The sequence below is a fragment of the Eschrichtius robustus genome, chromosome 16, assembly GCF_028021215.1.
Source record: "Eschrichtius robustus isolate mEscRob2 chromosome 16, mEscRob2.pri, whole genome shotgun sequence".
Taxonomy (NCBI): domain Eukaryota; kingdom Metazoa; phylum Chordata; class Mammalia; order Artiodactyla; family Eschrichtiidae; genus Eschrichtius; species Eschrichtius robustus.
This window is the reverse complement of record NC_090839.1, coordinates 78,351,161-78,376,058: the sequence shown is the minus strand read 5'-3', so window position 1 is coordinate 78,376,058 and position 24,898 is coordinate 78,351,161. Positions and strand designations below refer to the sequence as shown.

Below are 24,898 nucleotides of genomic sequence, written 5' to 3'. Positions count from 1 at the left end.
ATTATAAAAGCTATTGAGAAAGAGTGCATTTTTCAGGCTTGACATTACTTACTAGACTTTTTTTTTAATGTTCTCAATCTGACAGCAATTATTGGCAACCTCAGATTCCTAGAAATAGGAAAAATGGTCAGCTGAAAACATCTGCACAGAATGTATTGACACTTTAATTACAACATTCAGAAAAACATAACAAAGATAAGACTGCTTAGAAAAACAGCTGGTCAACTTACTTGAAATACATTAAAAAAAAAAACCACAAATAAATAAGATGGCTTGATGAACGATGACTAGAGGAACAGAAAGATGGACAGATTATGTGATAAAGCAAATATAGCAAAATGTTAATTGTAGCTAGTGGGTATAATTCTTTCAGTTCTTTGTATGTTTGAAATTTTTCATAATAAAATATTGGGGGGAAAATAGTCAACTATAATCCACTTAGACTGCAAAATATTCATTTGTCCCATTTTTCTGTTGATTTCCTAAAGAACCCTATTTTCTAAGGAAGAAAAAGGAGTGCTGTTTATGACTTTCGATATTACAAAATAAATGTGTTCTACCTCTTGACCTAGAAATTTACTTTAAGCTTATAGTGACACTATATTTGACTAAATAACTCATAATCTTAGGGTAAAATATGATCTAAAATGACATCTAGATTGAAATTGGATCTGAACTAGCAGATTTTGGCCAAATGACTATCAAACAAAAGTGCCTAAGAGAGTTTTATATCATAATACATTAGAAGTCATTCAAACACAGTATTCTAATAAAAGGTTAAAAAGACCTTTTTCTTTAAGTTTTCGATCTCTCACTGCAGATAACCATTATCTGATGAAGAATCCCTCAAAGGGTCTCCACTCCTTAAAAAATACACAAGAGAGGACTTCCCTGGTGGTGCAGTGGTTAAGAATCTGCCTGCCAATGCAGGGAACACGGGCTCGATCCCTGGTCTGGGAAGATCCCACATGCTGCGGAGCAACTAAGCCCGTGTGCCACAACTACTGAGCCTGCACTCTAGAGCCCGTGAGCCACAACTACTGAGCCTGCCGTGCCACAACTACTGAAGCCCACACGCCTAGAGCCTGTGCTCTGCAACAAGAAAAGCCACCACAATGAGAAGCACGCACACCACAACAAAGAGTAGACCCCACTCTTTCTTGACTAAAGAACATCCTGGTTTGTCCAGGACAGGTCCCGTTTATACCAATTGCCCCCAGCTTAATTATGAACAGCACATCCCACTCACACCCACAAATGTTCAAGTTTGTATGATGAATTATATGGTTACCCTATCCATATACCCTGCACACACCCAAAAACTAAGATGGTCCAAAACTGGACCCATCAACTTCTGCTCAAAATCTACTCCTCTTCATATACATTTTATCTTGGTAAATGGCACCACCACCTATCTATAAGGCAAACCAGAGATCTCAGATGGAACAGGGAGAAAGTAAGATCACTCCCAAGTTATCCAGTTCTAGAGACTCTATCTTTGAGTAGGAAAATCTCTCCTCCAGTCTTACTGCCACTAACCTTAGTTCATGTCACCATCATTTCTCACCCAGATTACTACAAAAGCCTCCTAATTTCCCTGCATTTAAGTAGTTGGCTTCCTTGCCCAACTATCTATCCTTCCACCAGACTGTAAGGAAGGTCTATGTTTTATTAATTTCACGTTCACCAGTATCTAGCATATTAACATATAATAGATGCCCAATAAATATTTATTAAACTAATGAGTAAAAGCTTTTCATGGGGAAAAAAAAACCCTACAAATTTAGTTTATACAAACATGCTCAAGAGGTCAAGGATCATATATTAATAAGGAGATCAACTGCTACAAGATGAAATAACTAGGGACTTCCCTAGTGGTCCAGTGGTTCAGAATCCACCTTCCAATGCAGGGGACATGGGTTCGATCCCTAGTCAGGGAACTAAGATCCCACATGCTGTGGGGCAACTAAGCCCACGCACCGCAACTACTGAGCCCGCGTGCTCTGGAGCCCGTGCGCCACCACTAGAGAGGAGCCCGCACACCGCAATGAAAGATCCCACATGCCACAACTAAGACCCGACACAGCCAAATAAATAAATAAAAAGAAAATAAAAATATCTAGTATATAACCAAACATACTTTATAAAAAAAAAAAAGATGAAATAACTAGAGAACATCCAAGTGCTGAACTGCGTGATATTTACTGTGGGTGCACTAGGAGTGTTAGAGAATGGGAGTCACATCTGCAGAGATAAACATCTCAAGAAAAAAATGCTTTATAGTAAACAAAAAATAATAATTTCTGTTCATTCTATGTCAGGTACTTTGCATATGATATCTACTTTAATCCTTGAAACATCCTTAAGAGAAATATTATCAGTCCCTATTTTTCAACTGTGTTAACTGAGACCCATAAGTGATTTAGCCAAAGTCACACAGTCTGAAAATAATGGAGGTAGAATTTGAACCTACGTCTGTCTGACTCCAAAGCACCTGCTTTACCCAGTTTCTCTTACTGCCGTCCTATTGACGTCAAATCACATCTTGATTTTTACATTCTATGCTTCCCTGAAAACCTTGGCCTCTTTTTCTATACTGCATAGACTAAGTGGTTTTGCCACAGTGATAACATACTACACATGTAATAGGTATATACAGGGCTGTGCCGGTAACACTTAACAACCTGATCTCTGAGAAGGGAAAGGTCGTAATTTGTAGCATTTACTGACGACCAATGGTGTAAATACTCCCACCATGGCTGATTTCAAGCTACCAACATGATGTCATTGACCACAGAGTTGAGAAGAGATGCACAAAAATGGGTTCACTGTAGCTGGCTCAATCCAGCTCCAGCAGACCACTGGATATCTATAGGGTCACAATCTCTTGTCCCAAATTCTGAAATCCAAAAACTAAACATTTTCCTGTAACTCATGTGGCAGCAAAACATAACCTGAACTGATAGGAATCTATTTATAGTCTTTATTCTTCTTGGCATAAACAATCATACTCTTTAATGCAGAAATACTGATGTCCTTGATTACAGAGTGCTGACCCAGAACAAACAGAGGATGTTATATAATATGTGTTATGTACATCATATGACCTTTCTAGAATCCAAAAATTTTGAATTCTGAAACATATCTGTGTTAAGCACTGAAGTCACACATAGGGTCTCGTATGTCGTGTTTGGGAAGTTGGGAATGATAGAAGGGTTTTAATCACAGGACTGACAAGACTAGATTGTTCTTATCTGCATTCAATGTTGATAACTATGGGAAGAATAGATTGAAGGATGGGGTAACCAGGGTCAGAAAAACCAGTAAAGACGTTCAATTATATATTGAAAGAATTGAGAAATGATTAAAGCTTCAACTACAGCAAATGACATAGAGATGGAAAGAAAAAACCTCCATCGATTTTTTTTTTAATAAATTTATTTATTTATTTATTTATTTTTGGCTACATTGGGTCTTCATTGCTGCGCGTGGGCTTTCTCTAGTAGTTGTGGCGAGCGGGGGCTACTCTTCATTGCAGTACGTGGGCTTCTCATTGCAGTGGCTTCTCTTGTTGTGGAGCACAGGCTCTAGGCACGTGGGCTCAGTAGTTGTGGCACACAGGCTTAGTTGCTCCGCGGCATGTGGGATCTTCCTGGACCAGGGCTTGAACCCGTGTCCCCTGCATTGGCAGGTGGATTCTTAACCACTGTGCCACCAGGGAAGACCCCGTAGATTTGTTTTTAATTGATCAGACTTAGTGGCCAATTAGATATGGGGAGGAGAGAAAGGAGTCTAGATGAATTCATATTTGACTTGAAGGACTGAATGGACCGTGTTTTCATTCATTACAATAGCATGGAGAAAATGCATAAGTATTGTTGCTTAGTTTTGTTTCAGATGTAGGGAACAAAGGAAAAGAGGTAAATTGATAGTAGTAAGGAACTTACCAAAAGTCTAAAGGAAAATTAGAGTTGACTAAGAGATTGAAATGTAGTATGTGCTCAGTAAACAATAGCCAGTATTATTTTTGCATCCAGAATATAGCACCAGTTCAGAAGAAAAATTAAAGCCATTATTTATCATGATGATTGATTTAAAGATAAAGTCCAACCATCTCTTCTCTGAAAGAGATAGAATTCTAAAATGAAAAGGCTTTTTGTTATGTAACCACTGAGTCACAAGATTCACTAGTAGCAAATGCAGTTGCCATGGACTCCTTAGGGGGAAGAACTTGGGAAGGCGTACTGCCTATCAATCAGGTGTTTCTCTTTAAGGCAGCAGTAATGGCATTTTATATTGATTGAGCATAAAATTCATATTAAATACTTTTTGAATACCCACTATGGGTCAGGTCAAGTGTTAGATACTAAGTATGCAAAGATGAACATGACTAGGTCATGGCCTTCCTCTCAAGAAGCTCAGAGTCCAGTAAGAGAGGTAAGCATACACATGATTAATATGCAGCATGATAAATGTGATGACAGAGGTTAGAAACCATATTATGGCAATGCAGATGACAGAACTAGGTCATTCCTCTCCTAGGGTGACATGAGTCAGCGTAAGTTACCAAGTAGCTAAGGTAAAGGTTAGTAATCTATGAGTCACAGGGCAAATCCAGTCCTACTGCCTGTTTTTGTCTGGCCTTCAAGCTAAGAATGGCTTTACATTTTTAAATGTTTTTTAAAAAAATCAAAAGAATAATATTTTAAACACATGAAAATCATATGGAATTCAATTTCTATGTCACAAAGTGGTTTTTGTTTTTTTTTTTTTTTTTCGGCCATGCCATGCAGCATGCAGGACCTTAGTTCTCCAACCAGGGATTGAACCCGTGCCCCCTGAACTGGGAGCACAGAGCCTCAACCACTGGACCCCCAGGGAAGTCCCAAAAAGGGTCTTTTCTTTCTGGCTGCACGGCATGTGGGATCTTAGTTCCTGGACCGGGGTTGAACCCGCGCCCCCTACAGTGGAAGCGGGGATTCTTAAAGTTAAAACACAGAACACAAAAGATGAACTTTAAATGGCATATAGAAAAGGGACTGACAATTAGACTGACAGCAGATTTTTCAACAGCAACAACTACAACTAGTGGACAGTGGAATAATACCTTCAAAGTACTAAGAGAAAATCACTGCCAACCCAGACTGAATAGAACAAAAATAATCTTCCAAAAATTAAAGATTTTTCAAATAAATCTTAGAATAAAATAAAAATCCTAAGTCCATACTATGCACAAATGTAAGCAGCAAAAACTGAACAAAACCCCATCTTTTAGGCAAAAAATAATTGGGAAAAGGGACCACTGGAGTCTAAAGAGTATTATAAGAAACATCCTCATTATTTTTGACAGATTTCTCTCACCTCTTTGCCCTAATGGTGGCACCCAGCAAGCAGAAATGCACAGTGATGGTGCAGGCAGCTAAAACGCTGAGTGAAAGCCCTACTTCTGGCCAGAATAACGAGAAATGTAGCCTCTGGGAGCCAGGGAGCGTTAGGGAGAAATCAAGGGAAAGAGAGAGCCAGACAAGACGGGAATAAAGACACAGGCCTACTAGAGAATGGACCTGAGGATATGGAGAGGGGGAAGGGTAAGCTGTGACAAAGTGAGAGAGTGGCATGGACACATATACACTACCAAACGTGAAACAGATAGCTAGTGGGAAGCAGCCGCATAGCACAGGGAGATCAGCTCGGTGCTTTGTGACCACCTAGAGGGGTGGGATAGGGAGGGTGGGAGGGAGGGAGACGCAAGAGGGAAGAGATATGGGAACATATGTATATGTATAACTGATTCACTTTGTTATAAAGCAGAAACTAACACACCATTATAAAGCAATTATACTCCAATAAAGATGTTAAAAAAAAAAAGTGAACTTTGTTAAAATGATATTATATAAAATGAAAAAAATAAACTGAAGAAAAAAAAAAAGAGAGAGCCAGAGAACATGTTCCATAATTTTGCATATGAATCAGCACAACTTCCAACTCACACCTGGGAAAGACTGAAGGAAGCACAGCAAAGGCTTTGAGAATTAAACTATGAAATAAACTGCCACCAACGCTCCAAACTCATAAATGATTTGTGAATGAGAAAAACCCAAAGCAGCATAGCAAAGTCTGAAAACTAAACTGAGACTGGAAACACTGTTCACAGAAGGAGACACAAACTTGTGGTTTAGAAACTAACCAGCTTGATTACCCACCACAACAGAAAAATCTTCATTCACCAGAGGATTCTAGCAGGACTCAGAGACTCAAAACATAACTCCAAAAATACTCAGATACAGAGAACCAAGAAAATGTGATCCAATATTGAGGGAAAAGACAATCAAAAGATGCACGGGAGGGAACACTCTCTAAGTAATTTATAAGGCCAGCATAACTATGTAACAAAACTGAAACCGCATACCTCACATTGGGACTTGAACCCACGGGCCGGGACTCGAACCCAGCCAAAACCCAGATTGCGACTTGAAGCCACGGTCTTGTAATTAGAATCACTAACCTGGTGTCAGGACTTACTGAGGCTCAGGTTCTTTATGTCTCAGCGCAGAAGGAATTCAGCAAGAGGCAAAGTGATAGACAAGGAGTAGCTTTATTAATATAGGACGCTTGCGAGGGATACAAGCAGGCAGGCAAGGGGGCTCTGCCCCAAGAATTAAGCGGGCTACATTTTTATAGTCAAAGGAAAGTGGGGAGGGGGAAGGACCACCTTCTTCCTCATTCCTTGAGTAGACGTTAGGCTTACTTACATCATTAGCTCCTCCTTCTCATCAGGCAAGAGAGTGTTTGACTCTATAAGGTCAAACTAGGACTATCATGGTGCTTATTCAAATCAGCAGAAGGGTGGTAACATATACTAAAATACATTAAATCATCACAGATTTCAGTATAATGAGGGTCTTCTCCTTTGGAATGTTACCTTTCCCTTACATTCTTGTCCTTGATCCTAAGGATATTATCTTGCTGGACTCAACCATTAACTTACAATGGTCTCAAAAATAAAACAAGACAAAAACTTACAGTGGTCTCCCAAAGTTCCCTAAGGTTCCCTCTCTATCTATAATCCCCTAGTGGGATTTCTAAAACTACCTGTGTAACTATCCTACTCTATCCCTATCAAAACCAGACATAGAGTATAGGAATAATAAAAATTACAGGTATCACTCATGAAATATATATAAAAATCCTAAACCAAAAGTTAGCATATCAAATCCAGCACTAATTATCAGATGATAATTAGTGCTCCACTAAGTTGGAGTTTTTCCAGAAATTCAAGGTTAAATCAACATTACAAAATCTATTAATGTAACTTACATTAGTAGCTTAAAAGGAGGAAAAAAAGTCATATAACTACTTCAATTAGATAAATTAACCTCTGTGGTAGGCTGCTCCTAAATGGCTCTTAATAATTCAGTCACACAGAGTCCTTTAAACAAATTAAGGGTGTGCCTCACAGATCCTCTCAATTTAACAATAAGTCCTCTAGGAAGCTTAAGCACATTGTCCCTTAGCCATCTCAGCAGGAGCCCAAAGCAAAGAACGGTTTATCTCAAAGAGATTTGTGGGTAAAATTATTATCCAAATGGAATGAACCCCAGTGAGATTTACAGAGCACCCACAACGTTTTTGAGAAGTTTATCAGCAGCCACATTGCCAACTTGGACTGAAAGGGACAGAAACAGTACAAAATGGAAAGACACATTGGATTCCCAAAATTCTTCTGGCAGGAAGTAGACAGATAAAACCACATAGCTACAAAATATGTGCTATCTTTCATGAAAAAGGAAGGATCACTCAAGAGCCCAAAGGGCAGAGCTGAGAGACATGGAAAATAATTCCTAAATTACTTACATTTGACTGAGACCTGATCAAAGAATGTCTAATATTTTCCCAGATGGATTTCAGAATTGATATGAATCAATGACACCTTTTTTTCCCCCCTATTTGCCTTCATTTTAAATGTCTATTGTCCTATGCCTGTTCCATCACTGTATAGTGGCATTGGGGGTGGAGTGGGGACATAACTTGTACCTTTAGTGCTACAGATCTTTTCTATTCAAGGACCTATATTTAAGGAACTACATCCAGAAGCTCCATCCACAACCAGACCTGATTTAGATGGCAAGATGAAGGACTTTGAGCCTGTAATAGGATGAGAATTTTGGGACATGGGGAGGGGGGAAATGTATTTTGCATATGAGTCATTGGCAGCCTAAGAGCAGACTGATTGGCTGCTTCTAAAATGGTACCCAAGAGGGACTTCCCTGGTGGCAGAGTGGTTAAGACTCCACGCTCCCAGTGCAGGGGGCCCAGGTTCAATCCCTGGTCAGGGAACTAGATCCCACATGCATGCCACAACTAAGAGTTCACATGCCACAACTAAGGAGCTGGCGAGCTGCAACTAAGGAGCCCACTGGCCACAACTAAGGAGCTGGAAAAACACAACTAAGACCTAGCACAACCAAATAAATAAGTAAATAAATAAAATATTAAAAATAATAATAAATAAATAAAATAAATTTAAAAATAAAATGGTACCCAAGATTCCCAACTCCTGTATTCCTTCACGTAATCTCCTCCCCTTGATTGTAGCTAGACCTAGGGACTTGCTTCTAATGAATATGGCAGAAGTGATAGGATGTCACCTGAAGATTAGGTTAAGAAGATGTGAATTCCGTCTTGCTCACTTTCCCTGGCTCTTCTCATTTGCTTGCTCTGATTAAGTCAGCTGCTGTGTTGTGACTAGCCATACAGAGAAAGCTTCAGGGCAGGGAAGTGAGGTCCTCCATCCAACTCCCATGAGGAACTGAATCCTGCCCAAAACCACATGAGCTGGGAAACAGTCCCCTATCAGTTAAGCCTTGATTGCAGCCTGTAAGAGATTCTGAGCTAGGAGACTCAGCTAAGACAAGCCCATATTCCCAACCCACCGAAACTATGATAAAATACATGTTTGATATTTTAAGCAAACACTAAAGTCACTACATTTTGAGGAGCTTCCAGGTTGGTGAACATATCCACATGTCAGGAGGATGGAGCACCCTTGTTTCATGGGGCCAGAAGCTTCTGTCTTGGGACCCTTCCAGACCTCGCCCTACATACTTCTTCATCTGTATCCTTTCTAAGAATGGCTCCAGATTTTCTTTCTTAAATGCAGCCTTTTAAATGAGAAATAAGCCAAGACTCAAAGTGACAGAGTGACTTCTGTAGGCTCATACTGCTTATAAGAGGCAGAGCTGGGATTCAAACCCAGGACTATCTCAGTAAGAAACCAAAATCTTAACTATCTTACTCACTGAATATGTCTTCGCAGGAGCTAATTTTAATGTAGATTACAATCAGAATTTTTTTTCTAAATGTCTGATTTAAAACTGTTAATGTCTACTTTTAATGAAATAAATGATTCATTAATTATTTTTTTAAAAGATGGAATGGGGAATTCCCTGGCGGTCCAGTGGTTAGGACTCTGTGGTCTCACTGCCAATGGCCCAGGTTCAATCCCTGGTTGAGGAACTAAGATCCCGCAAGCCGTGCGGCAAGGCCAAAAATAAAAAAAATAAAAGATGGAATGATATAATGTCCTGGATTTGCTTTAAAATAATTCAAGAGTAGGGGAAGGGAGAAAGTTAAATGAAACACTGTTGCCCTATATTGATCATTGTTGGCGGTCATACATATACCATTCTTTTGAATATTTTTGTACTTGAAAATTTTCACAATAAAGAAAAAACTTATCTTAAGGTTTCTCAGCCTTGGCACTATTTACATCTTAAGTTGGATAAATTCTTTGTTGTGGGGCTTGTCCTGTGCATTGTAGGAGGTTTAGCAACATCCCTGGTCTCTACCTATTAAATGCCAGCAGTGCAACCACCCCACCATTGTGACAATCAAAAATATTTCCAGACATTGCGAAATGTCCCCCAGGAGAGCAAATTGGCCCCAGTTGAGAACCACTGCTTTAAAACAAGGTTGCTTGTTATTATAAGTCCTAGCCTAGACAAAACCACAAAACATTAGGAAAGCTGCAGGACATAAATATATACAAAAGTCAATTGTATTTTGATACAAGAGCAACTAACAGAAACTTTAAAAACAACAAATTATATAGGGGAATTCCCTGGCAGTCCAGTGGTTAGGACTCGGAGCTTTCACTGCGGGGGGCCGGGTTCAATCCCTGGTCGGGGAACTAAGATCCCGTAAGCTGTGAGGTACAGCCAAAAACAAACAAAAAATTATTTGAAAAAAAAACACATTATTCACATTAACAGCAAAAAGGTACTCAAAAATTAATCAAAAGAAGTACAAGACTTTTATGAAGAACATAATAAAATATCATCAAAAGATGTTGAAGACCTAAATAAATGGAGAAGCATACTGTGTTATGGATAGGAAGGCTTAATATTGATATAATGATAGCTATCCTTCTCAAAATTACCTACAAATTCAATGTAAATTTAATCATTAATAAATCATGCTTAAATAGAAAACTGAGGAATAAAGGGCTAAAAATAGCCAAGACATTCCAAGAGAAGAACTAAGCAGGAGGCTTGCCCTACTGGATATTAAGACATTTTGTAAAACTATAGTAATTAAAATAGAGTATAACTATGTTATATTTCACTAACAGAAAAATGCATATATGGAAACTTAATATTTAACCTAGCAGGTACTGCAGGTGGCTAGGGAAAAAGAGACTATTCCATAAAGAGCTCTGGGGAACCAGACATCCATATGGAAAAAAAATTAAAGATGGATCTGTACCCTCACACACAAAAAATAAATTTCATATTGATCAATAAGTTCCAGACTGATTAACATGAAAGGAAAATTCTTCAAGTTTTAGGAAAAAATGTGGGAGACTATTTTTGACCTTAGGGTAAGGAAAGATTTCTTTACAAAACACAAAGTTCAAACCATAAGGGAGAGGCTGAACCAAGATGGCGGAGTAGAAGGACGTGCTCTCACTCCCTCTTATGAGAACACCACAATCACAACTAGCTGCTGGACAATCATCGACAGGAAGACACTGAAACTCACCAAAAAAGATACCCCACATCCAAAGACAAATGAGAAGCCACAATGAGATGGTAGGAGGGGCACAATCACAGTAAACTCAAATCCCATAACTGCTGGGTGGGTGACTCACAGACTAGAGAACACTTATACCACAGAAGTCCACCCGCTGGAGTGAAGGTTCCGAGCCCCACATCAGGCTTCCCAACCTAGGGTTCCGGCAATGGGAGGAGGAATTCCTAGAGAATCAGACTTTGAAGGCTAGTGGGATTTGACTGCAGGACTTCGACAGGACTTGGGGAAACAGAGACTCCACTCTTGGAGGGCACACACAAAGTAGTGTGTGCATTGGGACCCAGGGAAAGGAGCAGTGACCCCAGGGGAGAATGAACCAGACTTACCTGCTAGTGTTGGAGCATCTCCTGCAGAGGCCGGGGGTGGCTGTGGCTCACCGTGGGGACAAGGACACTGGCAGCAGAAGTTCTGGGAAGTACTCCTTGGCGAGGGCCCTCCCAGAGTCTGTCATTAGCCCCACCAGAGAGCCCAGGTAGGCTCCAGTGTTGGGTTGCCTCAGGCCAAACAACCAACAGGGAAGGAACCCAGCCCCACCCATCAGCAGTCAAGTGGATTAAAGTTTTACTGAGCTCTGCCCACCAGAGCAACAGTCAGCTCTACCCACCACCAGTCCCTCCCATCAGGAAACTTACACAAGCCTCTTACATAGCCTCACCCACCAAAGGGCAGACAGCAGAAGCAAGAAGAACTACAATCCTGCAGCCTGTGGAACAAAAAATACATTCACAGAAAGATAGACAAGATGAAAAGGCAGAAGGCTATGTACCAGATGAAGGAACAAGAAAAAACCCAAGAAAAACAACTAAATGAAGTGGAGATAGGCAACTTTCCAGAAACAGAATTCAGAATAATGATAGTGAAGATGATCCAGGACCTCGGAAAAAGAATGGAGGTAAAGATCGAGAAGATGCAAGAAATGTTTAACAAAGACCTAGAAGAATTAAAGAACAAACAAACAGAGATGACCAATACAATAACTGAAATGAAAACTACACTAGAAGGAATCAATAGCAGAATAACTGAGGCAGAAGAACGGATAAGTGACCTGGAAGACAGAATGGTAGAATTCACTGCTGCGGAACAGAATAAAGAAAAAAGAATGAAAAGAAATGAAGACAGTCTAAGAGACCTCTGGGACAACATTAAATGCAACAACATTCGCATTATAGGGGTCCCAGAAGGAGAGAACAGAGAGAAAGGACCCGAGGAAATATGTGAAGAGATTATAGTCGAAAACTTACCTAACATGGGAAAGGAGATAGCCACCCAAGTCCAGGAAGCACAGAGAGGCCCATACAGGATAAACCCAAGGAGAAACACGCCGAGACACATAGTAATCAAAGTGGCAAAAATTAAAGACAAAGAAAACTTATTGAAAGCAGCAAGGGAAAAATGACAAATTACATACAAGGGAACTCCCATAAGGTTAACAGCTGATTTCTCAGCAGAAACTCTACAAGCCAGAAAGGAGTGGCATGATATACTTAAAGTGATGAAAGGGAAGAACCTACAACCAAGATTACTCTACCCGGCAAGGATCTCATTCAGATTCCATGGAGAAATCAAAAGCTTTACAGACAAGCAAAAGCTAAGAGAATTCAGCACCACCAAACCAGCTCTACAACAAATGCTAAAGGAACTCCTCTAAGTGGGAAACACAAAAGAAGAAAAGGCCCTACAAAAACAAACCCAAAACAATTAAGAAAATGGTCATAGGAACATACATATCGATAATTACCTTAAACGTGAAGGATTAAATGCTACAACCAAAAGACACAGGCTTGCTGAATGGATACAACAACAAGACCCATATATATGCTGTCTACAAGAGACCCACTTCAGATCTAGGGACACATACAGACTGAAAGTGAGGGGATGGAAAAAGATATTCCATGCAAATGGAAATCAAAAGAAAGCTGGAGTAGCAATACTCATATCATATAAAATAGACTTTAAAATAAAGAATGTTACAAGAGACAAGGAAGGACACTACATAATCATCAAGGGATCAATCCAAAAAGAAGATATAACAATTATAAATATATATGCACCCAACATAGGAGCACCTCAATACCTAAGGCAACTGCTAACAGCTGTAAAAGAGGAAATCGACAGTAACACAATAATAGTGGGAGACTTTAACACCTCACTTACACCAATGGACAGATCATCCAAAATGAAAATAAATAAGGAAACAGAAGCTTTAACTGACACAATAGACCAGATAGATTTAATTGATATTTATAGGACATTCCATCCAAAAACAGCAGATTACACTTTCTTCTTAAGTGCGCATGGAACATTCTCCAGGATAGATCACATCTTGGGTCACAAATCAAGCCTCAGTAAATTTAAGAAAACTGAAATCATATCAAGCATCTTTTCTGACCACAACCATATGAGATTAGAAATGAATTACAGGGAAAAAAATGTAAACAACACAAACACATGGAGGCTACACACTACATTACTAAATAACCAAGAGATCACTGAAGAAACCAAAGAGGAAATCAAAAATTACCTAGAGAAAAATGACAATGAAAACATGATGATCCAAAACCTATGGGATGCAGCAAAAGCAGTTCTAACAGGGAAGTTTATAGCTATACAAGCCTACCTCAAGAAACAAGAAACATCTCAAATAAACTATCTAACCTTACACCTACCTAAAGGAACTACAGAAAGAAGAACAAACAAAACCCAAAGTGAGCAGAAGGAAAGAAATCATAAAGATCAGAGCAGAAATAAATGAAATAGAAACAAAGAAAACAATAGCAAAGATCAATAAAACTAAAAGCTGGTTCTTTGAGAAGATAAACAAAATTGATAAACCATTAGCCAGATTCATCAAGAAAAAGAGGGAGAGGACTCAAATCAATAAAATTAGAAATGAAAAAGGAGAAGTTACAACAGACACCACAGAAATACAAAGCATCCTAAGAGACTACTACAAGCAACTCTATGCCAGCAAAATGGACAACCTGGAAGAAATGGACATATTCTTAGAAAGGTATAACCTTCCAAGACTGAACCAGGAAGAAAGAGAAAATATGAACAGACCAATCACAAGTAATGAAATTGAAACTGTGATTTAAAGTCTTCCAACAAACAAAAGTCCAGGACCAGATGGCTTCACAGGTGAATTCTATCAAACACTTAGAGAAGAGCTAACACCCATCTTTCTCAAACTCTTCCCAAAAATTGCAGAGGAAGGAACACTCCCAAACTCATTCTATGAGGCCACCATCACCCTGATACCAAAACCAGACAAAGATACTACAAAAAAAGAAAATTACAGACCAATATCACTGATGAATATAGATGCAAAAATCCTCAACAAAATACTAGCCGACAGAATCCAACAACACATTAAAAGGATCATACACCATGATCAAGTGGGATTTATCCCAAGGATGCAAGGATTCTTCAATATATGCAAATCAATCAATATGATACACCATATTAACAAATTGAATAAAAACCATATGATCAACTCAATAGATGCAAAAAAAGCCTTTGACAAAATTCAACACCCATTTATCACAAAAACTCTCCAGAAAGTGGGCATAGATGGAACCTACCTCAACATAATAAAGGCCATATAAGACAAACCCACAGCAAACATCATTCTCAATGGTGAAAAACTGAAAGCATTTCCTCTAAGATCAGGAACGAGACAAGGATGTCCACTCTCACCACTATTATTCAACATAGTTTTGGAAGTCCTAGCCATGGCAATCAGAGAAGAAAAAGAAATAAAAGGAATACAAATTGGAGAAGAAGAAGTAAGACTGTCACTGTTTGCAGATGACATGATACTATACATAGAGGATCCTAAAAATGCCACCAGAACACTACTACTAGAGTTAATCAATGAATTTGGTAAAGTTGTAGGACACAAAATTAATGTACAGAAATCTCTTGCATTCCTATACACTAATGATGAAAAATCTGAAAGAGAAATTAAGGAAACACTCCCATTTACCACTGCAACAAAAAGAATAAAATACCTAGGAATAAACCTACCTAGGGAGACAGAAGACCTGTATGAAGAAAACTGTAAGACACTGATGAAAGAAATTAAAGATGATACCAACAGATGGAGAGATATACCATGTTCTTGGATTGGAAGAATCAACACTGTGAAAATGACTATACTACCCAAAGCAATCTGCAGATTCAATGCAATCCCTATCAAATTACCCATGGCATTTTTTACGGAACTAGAACAAAAAATCTTAAAATTTGTATGGAGACACAAAAGACCCCGAATAGCCAAAGCAGTCTTAAGGGGAAAAAACGGAGCCGGAGGAATCAGACTCCCTGACTTCAGACCATACTACAAAGCTACAGTAATCAAGACAATATGGTACTGGCACAGAAACAGAAACAAAGATCAATGGAACAAGATAGAAAGCCCAGAGATAAACCCACACACCTATGGTCAACTAATCTATGACAAACGAGGCAAGGATATACAATGGAGAAAAGACAGTCTCTTCAATAAGTGGTGCTGGGAAAACTGAACAGCTACATGTAAAAGAATGAAATTAGAACACTCCCTAACACCATACACAAAAATAAACTCAAAATGGATTAGAGACCTAAATGTAAGACCAGACACTATAAAACTCTTAGAGGAAAACATAGGAAGAACACTCTTTGACATAAATCACAGCAATATCTCTTTTGATCCACCTCCTAGAGTAATGGAAATAAAAACAAAAATAAACAAATGGGACCTAATGAAACTTCAAAGCTTTTGCACAGCAAAGGAAACCATAAACAAGACGAAAAGACAACCCTCAGAATGGGAGAAAATATCTGCAAACGAATCAACAGACAAAGGATTAATCTCCAAATTATATAAACAGCTCATGCAGCTCAATATTAAAAAAACAAACAACCCAATCCAAAAATGGGCAGAAGACCTAAACAGACATTTCTCCAAAGAAGACATACAGATGGCCAAGAAGCACATGAAAAGCTGCTTAACATCACTAATTATTAGAGAAATGCAAATCAAAACTACAATGAGGTATCACCTCACACCAGTTAGAATGGGCATCATCAGAAAATCTACAAACAACAAATGCTGGACAGGGTGTGGAGAAAAGGGAACCCTCTTGCACTGCTGGTGGGAATGTAAACTGATACAGCCACTATGGAGAACAGTATGGAGGTTCCTTAAAAAACTAAAAATAGAACTACCATATGATCCAGCAACCCCACTACTGGGCATATACCCAGAGAAAACCATAATTCAAAAAGACACATGCACCCCAATGTTCATTGCAGCACTATTTACAATAGCCAGGTCATGGAAGCAACCTAAATGCCCACCGACAGACGAATGGATAAAGAAAATGTGGTACATATATACAATGGAATATTACTCAGCCATATAAAGCAACGAAATTGGGTCATTTTTTGAGACGTGGATGGATCTAGAGACTGTCATACAGAGTGAAGTAAGTCAGAAAGAGAAAAACAAATATCGTATATTAACGCATGTATGTGGAACCTAGAAAAATGGTACAGATGAGCCGGTTTGCAGGGCAGAAGTTGAGACACAGATGTAGAGAACAGACATATGGACACCAAGGGGGGAAAACTGCGGTGGGGTGGGGATGGTGGTGTGCTGAATTGGGCGATTGGGATTGACATGTATACACTGATGTGTATAAAACTGATGACTAATAAGAACCTGCTGTATAAAAAAATAAATATAATAAAATTCAGAAATTAAAAAAAAAAAAGAATATCTAGGTCATGAAAAATACCGAAAGTCTGAGAAACTGTCATAGCCAGGAGAAACCTAAGGAGATATGATGACTAAATGTAATATGGAATCCTGGAGGGATCCTGGAACAGAAAAAGAATATTAGGCAACATTGCTAATTTTACTATTTAACAATTTCCAGGACTTCCTTGGTGGCGCAGTGGTTAAGAATCCGCCTGCCATTGCAGGGGACACAGGTTCGAGCCCTGGTCCAGGAAGATTCCACATGCTGCAGAGCAACGAAGCCCGTGTGCCACAACTACTAAGCCTGCACTCTAGGGCCCGCAAGCCACAACTACTGAAGCCCGCTTGCCACAACTACTGGAGCCCGCATGCCTAGAGCCTGTGCTCTGCAACAAGAGAAGCCAGTGCAATGAGAAGCCCGCACACTGCAACGAAGAGTAGCCCCCGCTCGCCGCAACTAGAGAAAAGCCCACGTGCAACAACGAAGACCCAGTGCAGCCAAAAATAAATTAATTTAAAAAGTAATATTGTTAAAAAATTTTCCATATTTGCATATATTAATTTGGGTTTCTGATTTGTTACATGAATTTTATGAACGATTATATTTCAAGACCACTTGTATTTCACAGTTTATCATGTTCAAAAATCAATGTCATATAAAGATTAAGATAAAACAAACAAAACAAAAAAAAGCCATAAGGGAAAAGACTGATAAGTGCAACAACTTGAAAATCTACTTCATCAAAAGAGATTATAAAGAAAGTTAAAAGACAAGCTACTGAGAGAAGCAATTTGTAATATATCTATCAGATAAAGGATATCAAAAAGAAAAAGACAAACCTTACCCATCAGAAATATGGGCAAAAGTCATCAACAGGCCTTTCACAAAAGAGAACTATATATAGCCAATGAAAATATACGGTGCTCAAATTCATTAACAGAGAATTACAAATTGAAATTACAATGAGGTACCTACCATTTACTCTTACCCAGTTAGAAAAATTAACAAGCCAGGCTGTACTATACAGTTAAACTAAATAAGAAGGTTTAAAAAAAAAAGCCAGGCTGGTGAGGTTATGGATTCCTGGGGATTTTTATATTGATAGTAGCAGTGTAAGCTACTGCAAACTCTTTGGAAAACAACTTGGCATTACCTAGTGAAGGTGAATATGCATATCCTCCATGACCCAGCAATCCTATGCTTAAGTGTGTATCTTAGAGAAACTCTTGAAGAGGACACCTTAAAAAATGTACATAGCTCGAAACCAAAAATGACCCAAATGTTCATCAACAGTATAAATGTATAAATCATTATATTTATTATTATTATATCTATTATATCATAGTATTGTGGCAATAAAAACAAATTGAAAATAGTTATACACCTCAAAAAGATAAATCTCAAGATAATGTTAAGTAAAAAAAAAAAAAATGGACAGAAGAAAACACAGACTATGATCTCATTTATGTAAAGTTCACAAATAGGCAAACTAAACAAACAAAAATGGGAAAAACACGACAAAAATAATGACAGACCAGGGATCATCATCAGGTAGTTTCAAATATTACTACTGTAAGGCTGAAATTCCCAAACTTCCATGTCAGTTTCCCTAGTAGAGCTGTTAAAATCAGGTGCCCATTTTGCTTCATCAGTTAAACAGACATTCATGAGTTAAGACTATCTCTACCGTAAACAAGCTTATGGAGAATGTGTGATAACAAAAGCCTATGGCACACTTGGTACCGTGCTAGGTACCTTTGTCTGACTCTTATCTGTCTGCCTGTGTTTAGCCACTTTCACACTCATTATTTTATTTAATATTCATAAGCCCTATAAAGTAAATATAACATAGAGGTTAAGAGCACAGGTTCTAAAGATGGAAAGACATGAGCCCATATCCTCACTCTACTATGTTCCAACTGTGGAACCGAGGACAAGCTCCTCAACCTCTCTGAGAGGGATAGGCCCTTCATCTATAAAATGGAGGGGTTTTTAAAAATAAATTTATTTATTTATTTTTGGCTGCGTTGGGTCTTCGTTGCTGCGCGCGTGCTTTTCTCTAGCTGCAGCAAGGGGTCTACTCTTTGTTGTGGTGCACGGGCTTCTTATTGTGGTGTCTTCTCTTGTTGTGGAGCACGGGCTCTAGGTACGCAGGCTTCAGTAGTTGTGGCACTCGGGCTCAGTAATTGTGGTTCGTGGGCTCTAGACCACAAGCTCAGTAGCTGTGGCGCACAGAATTAGTTGCTCCGTGGCATATGGGATCTTCCCGGACCAGGGATCGAACCAGTGTCCCCTGTATTGGCAGGCAGATTCTTAACCACTGCACCACCAAGGAAGTCCCAAAATGGAGGTTTTTAAAGTATCTATGTGTAAGTGTGAAAGGGTAAATATGAAAACTGAGATAAGGCATGCAAAGAACTTATAACACAGTGCCTGGCACACAACAAATATTCAATAAATATTAGATGATAACATCATGGTCATCATCACCATCTTCTCCATTTTCTTGATTAAAAAAATGGAGACACAGAGAGGGACAGTAGTTTATCCAATGTTACAAAACCAGTTGGTGTCAGTAAAGGAATTTTAAACATAGGTCTAATCAGCTTCAAAGTCTGAACTCTTTTCCACTTGCCAAGACACCTCATGAAGGCAAAGGAAGCACATCCTAGACAAAGGGAGATCTCAAGGAGCTCTTCCTTAGGGAAGGGAGACCTAAGCTGAATGCTGAAATACAACTTGACTTGGTCAGATGAAGTGAGAGAAAGGTACTGCAGACAGAGGGAGCAATACATCCAAAGCAGCTGATACAATGAACAGTGTAGAATATTTGAGTAGATACAATTATTTCAGTGTGGCTGGAGCCCAGAGAGTAAGAGGCAAAAAAGTTAGAGTCTACATACGAAGCAAACATAAGATGCAGCATGATTCTGAGCAGGGGTTCTTAAAGTGAAATCTCCAGACAAGGAGCACCACCACCTAGGAACCTGCTACGAATGCAAATTATTGGGGCTACACCAGGTCTGAATCAGAAACTCTGGGTCTTTTAAAAGGTCCTTTAGGTGACCCTAATGTATGGCTGATGTCTGAGAAGATGATTTTGATCAATGATGGAATGTAATGGTGTTTTTCAAAAATAATGAAATCATCCTTTATTAGGTAATTCAGAAGAGGGAGGGGACCATAATGCTCTGAATTCAGAAGAGGGAGAGGACCATAGTATCTGGATAGAAACTAGCTATAATACCTATGATGTGCTTGGTTTTTCTTGATAGCAGTTAATCAATTTTACAGGTTATTCTACTTACAGATCAAATTTGCCCTATGTTTCACCTTAGAAAAACACTCCCAAACAGGCTAACATTTTAAATCTTAAAAAAAATATTTTTTCTTTGTTTCATGCCTTCTAAGTTTCATACCCTGAAAGGTCAAACTTAGGTCTATTAAAACTAAGTGTTTAGGGCTTCCCTGGTGGCGCAGTGGTTGAATCCACCTGTCAATGCAGGGAACACGGGTTCGAGCCCTGGTCCGGGAAGATCCCACATGCCGCGGAGCAAGTAAGCCCGAGTGCCACAACTACTGAGTCTGTGCTCTAGAGCTGGTGAGCCACAACTACTGAAGCCCATGCCTAGAGCCCGTGCTCCGCAACAAAAGAAGCCACCACAATGAGAAGCCCACACACCACGACGAAGAGTAGCCCCCACTCGCCGCAACTAGAGAAAGCCCACGTGCAGCAACAAAGACCCAACTCAGCCATACATACATACATACATAAATACATAAATAAATAAAACAAAAAAACTAAGTGTTTGTAGGGACTTCCCTGGTGGCTCAGTAGATAAGACTCTGTGTTCCCAACGCAGGGGGCCCAGGTTTGATCCCTGGTCAGGGAACTAGATCCCACATGCTGTAACTAAGAGCCGGCATGCTGCTACTAAGAGCCTGCATGCTGCAACTAAAAGATCCCGCATGCCACAACTGAAGATCCCACAAGCCGCAACTAAAGATCCCGTATGCTGCAAAGATCCCGCGTGCTGCAACGAAGATCTTGCGTGCAACTAAGAACTGGTGTAGCCAAATAAGTAAGTAAGTAAATAAATAAATATTTAAAACAAAAACAAAAATAAACAAAAAAACCCTAAGTGTTTGTAGAAACCATTATAATCCCAACCTCTTAAAAACTTACAATTTCTATAAATGTAAGAGGATGTTATAATCAACTTTTTCTTTTGAAAACAAAATAGAAGTGTTGCAATTCCATGAGTTTTACTTCAGTTTTGCTAAATCCAGCAAAATTAAATGTTGCCACAAACCAGAGCCACATCACCTCTAAGTACTTTAGATACCAAGGTTCCTTATGAGATTTCATTTGAAAAGAGTGTCCCACGGATAAGACAAGTTTGAAACAACTGTTCTACAGGATAGAATTTAAGATCTTTAGCATAAAATATAAGGCCCTCCAAAGCCTGGTCCCTCTCAGCTCTCTCAAGCCTATTCCCACTACTTCGTGCCTGGGAATGAACTCTCTAGCAACACCAAACTGCCTATAATTCCTCATAAATACCACAGTGTTTCTCATCTTTGTGAATTTGTCCATGTTGTAGCTTCCAAATGATTACTGCCTGGGTTTATTTTACTTTATGTTTAAAAAATTATATTAGGCTATGGGAAACAAATGCGACATTCTGGGCCCAGGTGGGACTGAGCTTGGATGACTTCCTTCCACTATAGAGTGGGAGGGCAGGGCCTACAGTTCAGGCATAACAGGTCCCAGCTGTTCCCTAGGTCCTTCTGTGCCCCTAGGTTGGGCCATGAGTCACGCCACAAGAAGCTCTCTATTCCACCTCTTCTCTTTGGACACTGTAGGACTAGAGTTAGACACAGACCGATCCTAGGAGTAATATCTCCTGATGGTTCAATTGGCTAAGGAAGGAAGAGATGTTCTAAGCAGTCAAGGAAGAACTACCACACTCTAACCATGGGTCACCCAAGGAGCACAATATCCTGTAAGTCAAAATGGTCTTCCCTTCATCTGGGAGCTTGCCCCCCAGGGGGCATCTGGCAATGTCTGGAAACATTCTGGGTTGCCACAACTTGGCAGGGGTGGGGAGGGTTGCTACTGGTATCTACTGAGTAGGAGCCAGGGATGCTGCTAATTAAACATCCCACAACATACAGGATGGTCCCCCACAACAAAGAATTATCTGGCCCAAAATGTCAATACTGCCAAGGTTGAGAAACACTGCTTTATTTCTCAATTTGACACCACATCATCCAGGAAGGCCTTCCTGAACAGCCCAGACTGGGTTAGGTACCTCTTGTTGGTTTCCCATAGTACTTCGCACTGTATCATTCAGCAATCTGTGTCTTCTGTTAGACCATGGGTACCTTTAGGGCAGACTTTTGCACTCTGCCTGGCACATAGTAAGTACTCAGTGAAGTAGCAGAGACTGCTATCTGCCTACCCCAAAAAACAACCTATTCTTCTCAGTAAAAGAAACATCAACTCTCAGTTGGGCACATGGTCACTACATTCCTCAGCCTTTTATTTACGGCCATAAGACTAAGTTATGGCCAGTGCAACACACGGAGAAGGGCTACCTGGAAGCTTCTAGAAAATATTCTTAAAAAATACTTAAGGCCCCTTCTTATATGCCCACCCTACCCCTACCCTGCTGCCTAGGACACAGATAATATGACTGGAGCTCCAACTTGGACCTTGGGGGCGATGAGCTTCCAAACCGGTCTTGGTCTGCCTTCTTTTACATAACAGCCAGTATTTTATTTAAAACCATTGTTATCTTGGATCTCTATCTTTTGCAAAGACACCTAATCTAAATGATCTAATACCCAACTTCTATTTTTTTGCCATCAATTGCCATGTTCTTCAAGAAAAGTGCGAGTTGTGCTTTATATTAATTTATGTTCTTGTTCTTCTTCTCATTCTTCGCTGACGTATTTTGAAATACAATTTTCCTCTACTGTTTTCCTTTTACAACCTGTTTTGCTGTCAATTGTATTCCTTGTTTATTCAATTACCCTTTTCCAGCTAAGGGTTCTCAGCTACTTAGCTCTTCAATTTGACTTGTAAAAGCAGCACAGCCATTTCCACAATCCCAAAGCATTCCTCTTAGATGGTATTTGATTAACAACTAAATTTATAAAGATAGGTTTACTGCCTTCACAAAGGATCAGTAATCCAAAGTAAACAGCCTTGCTCTATGATAATTTTATGGGGAAAAAATGTAATACTTATAAAACTCCTCTGGGATATTTTAATCTGAGTTCACAGAGCTCAGCTAATCCTAATTTGCATGCTATTAATCTTACAAACTATAGAAGTGATCCTAATTTGCATGAATATAGCCTTTCTCTTAACTTGCTCATAATATTCTTGTTATCCTTACATTTCAGAAATTTTTCAAGTAGACATTTTGTTATCTTTCTCTGGTAATCCTGTAAAATATAAAAATTTTTAATTTCCAAACTAAATTCCATTTTGGAAACTAAAAAAATATTAATATTCTAAATTTACTAAATAACTATTCTACTTCCTCAAAAGTATCTCCATTTCCAAAAACTTTTCTGCATTATTTTCACCTATTTATTTAATGTGTTTTTTGCTCTGGATCTGATTTCTAAGTTTTTTCTCTGCTTTACACTTATTAGAAGCTTCAGAGTGTCATTTATTGTATTCCAATTTGTTCTCTTATATTTACCACTATTATTACATTTTTCATTCTAACCTATTTGTGCATAATAGTTTTACACCCTTTTTCTGCTCTAGGAGTAGATAACTCTTCTCTGAATTGTAGTTTTGATTCTTGTACTTATTCCTTTTAAGGGTTACCATTATATTATTTTGTTTTTCTGGCTTTGCTCTTTTGACTACTAAACTTATTTACTGATCGTAAGTTACCTTTTTATTTCACTCACTCTTGAGTATACATATGGTTGGTGGCTTTTTTTTTTGTTACTGTTTTTGATGATTTTTATTTGTTCCAGGTAATTCTATAGTATCTTAATGAGTTTAATAGCAAAAACAACTCTGTGCACTCTAGTAACTTCCTGAATGCTTCCATATGGAGATGACTAAAATTCCACAAAAATTCCACAATCTGCAGGAAGAGGTCTACATAAATAGTCTCAAACTTTACCTCTATTTCCTACTCAAATTACGAACTTCTATTTCCTACTCCAAACGCAGAATACAAATGTCAAAAGGAGCAGGCCTCAGCAGGAGATACCATTCCCTGATCAGCGAAACCCTCCTCCAATTCAATCACTTGGAGAATTCTGCCGGAATACACCTATTTGCATAAAATATTTTCCTTAGAATGTGCCCCCCCCCACCTTTCTATACAAACATTTCTTGAAAGATAAAGGCAAAAAGACGTGTAGAAATACCTCAATTTTTTTCTACTCTCTATTAGTTTAGAAGAAATAGAGAGATCAGCGAGTTCTATACATATTGTTTTTTGGAGCTATCATATTCAAGATTATGATTCAGTTTAATATGAAGTTGAGTAGTGTGGATGAATAATTTATTAAAACAGAACATAGCATTCAAACATAAAAGTTATAATGCCAGTCACTGGAGAAACTAGAACTACTACTGGAGTTGAACGACTACCTTAAAATATCAAGGATGACTAGTATATCTAAAATCCTAGGGACTTCCCTGGCGGTCCAGGGGTTAAGACCCTGCGCTTCCAATGCAAGGGGTGTGGGTTCGATTCCTGGTCGGGGAACTAAGATCCCGTATGCTGTGCAGCGTAACCAAAAAAAAATTAATAAGTAAAAAAATAAAACAGAATAAAATCCTACAGTTTTACCTAAATGCAGAACTAAAGCTAAATTATCAGCCAGTCAAAGCAATCTGTTTTCATCCCTTCTCCACTCATTAAATATTTTGCTTTTATTTTCAATTTTGAAAAGTTTAGCTTATATACACTAATCTCTAATGAAGACTCCCTGGACCACGCCAGAATGAAAGCATGCTTTCTTCTATCAAACTCTTTCATAGATGACCCTTATACATGCTAGCAGGTGACTACCCT

General features: G+C 38.9%; 1 protein-coding gene across 2 annotated transcripts in view; it reads right to left on the bottom strand.

Moving 5' to 3' along the window:
* The window catches only part of TPST1 (tyrosylprotein sulfotransferase 1), a 121,896-nt gene that overhangs the window by 56,323 nt on the left and 40,675 nt on the right, over positions 1 to 24,898 (bottom strand). The gene's annotated exons all lie outside the window — the stretch shown is intronic.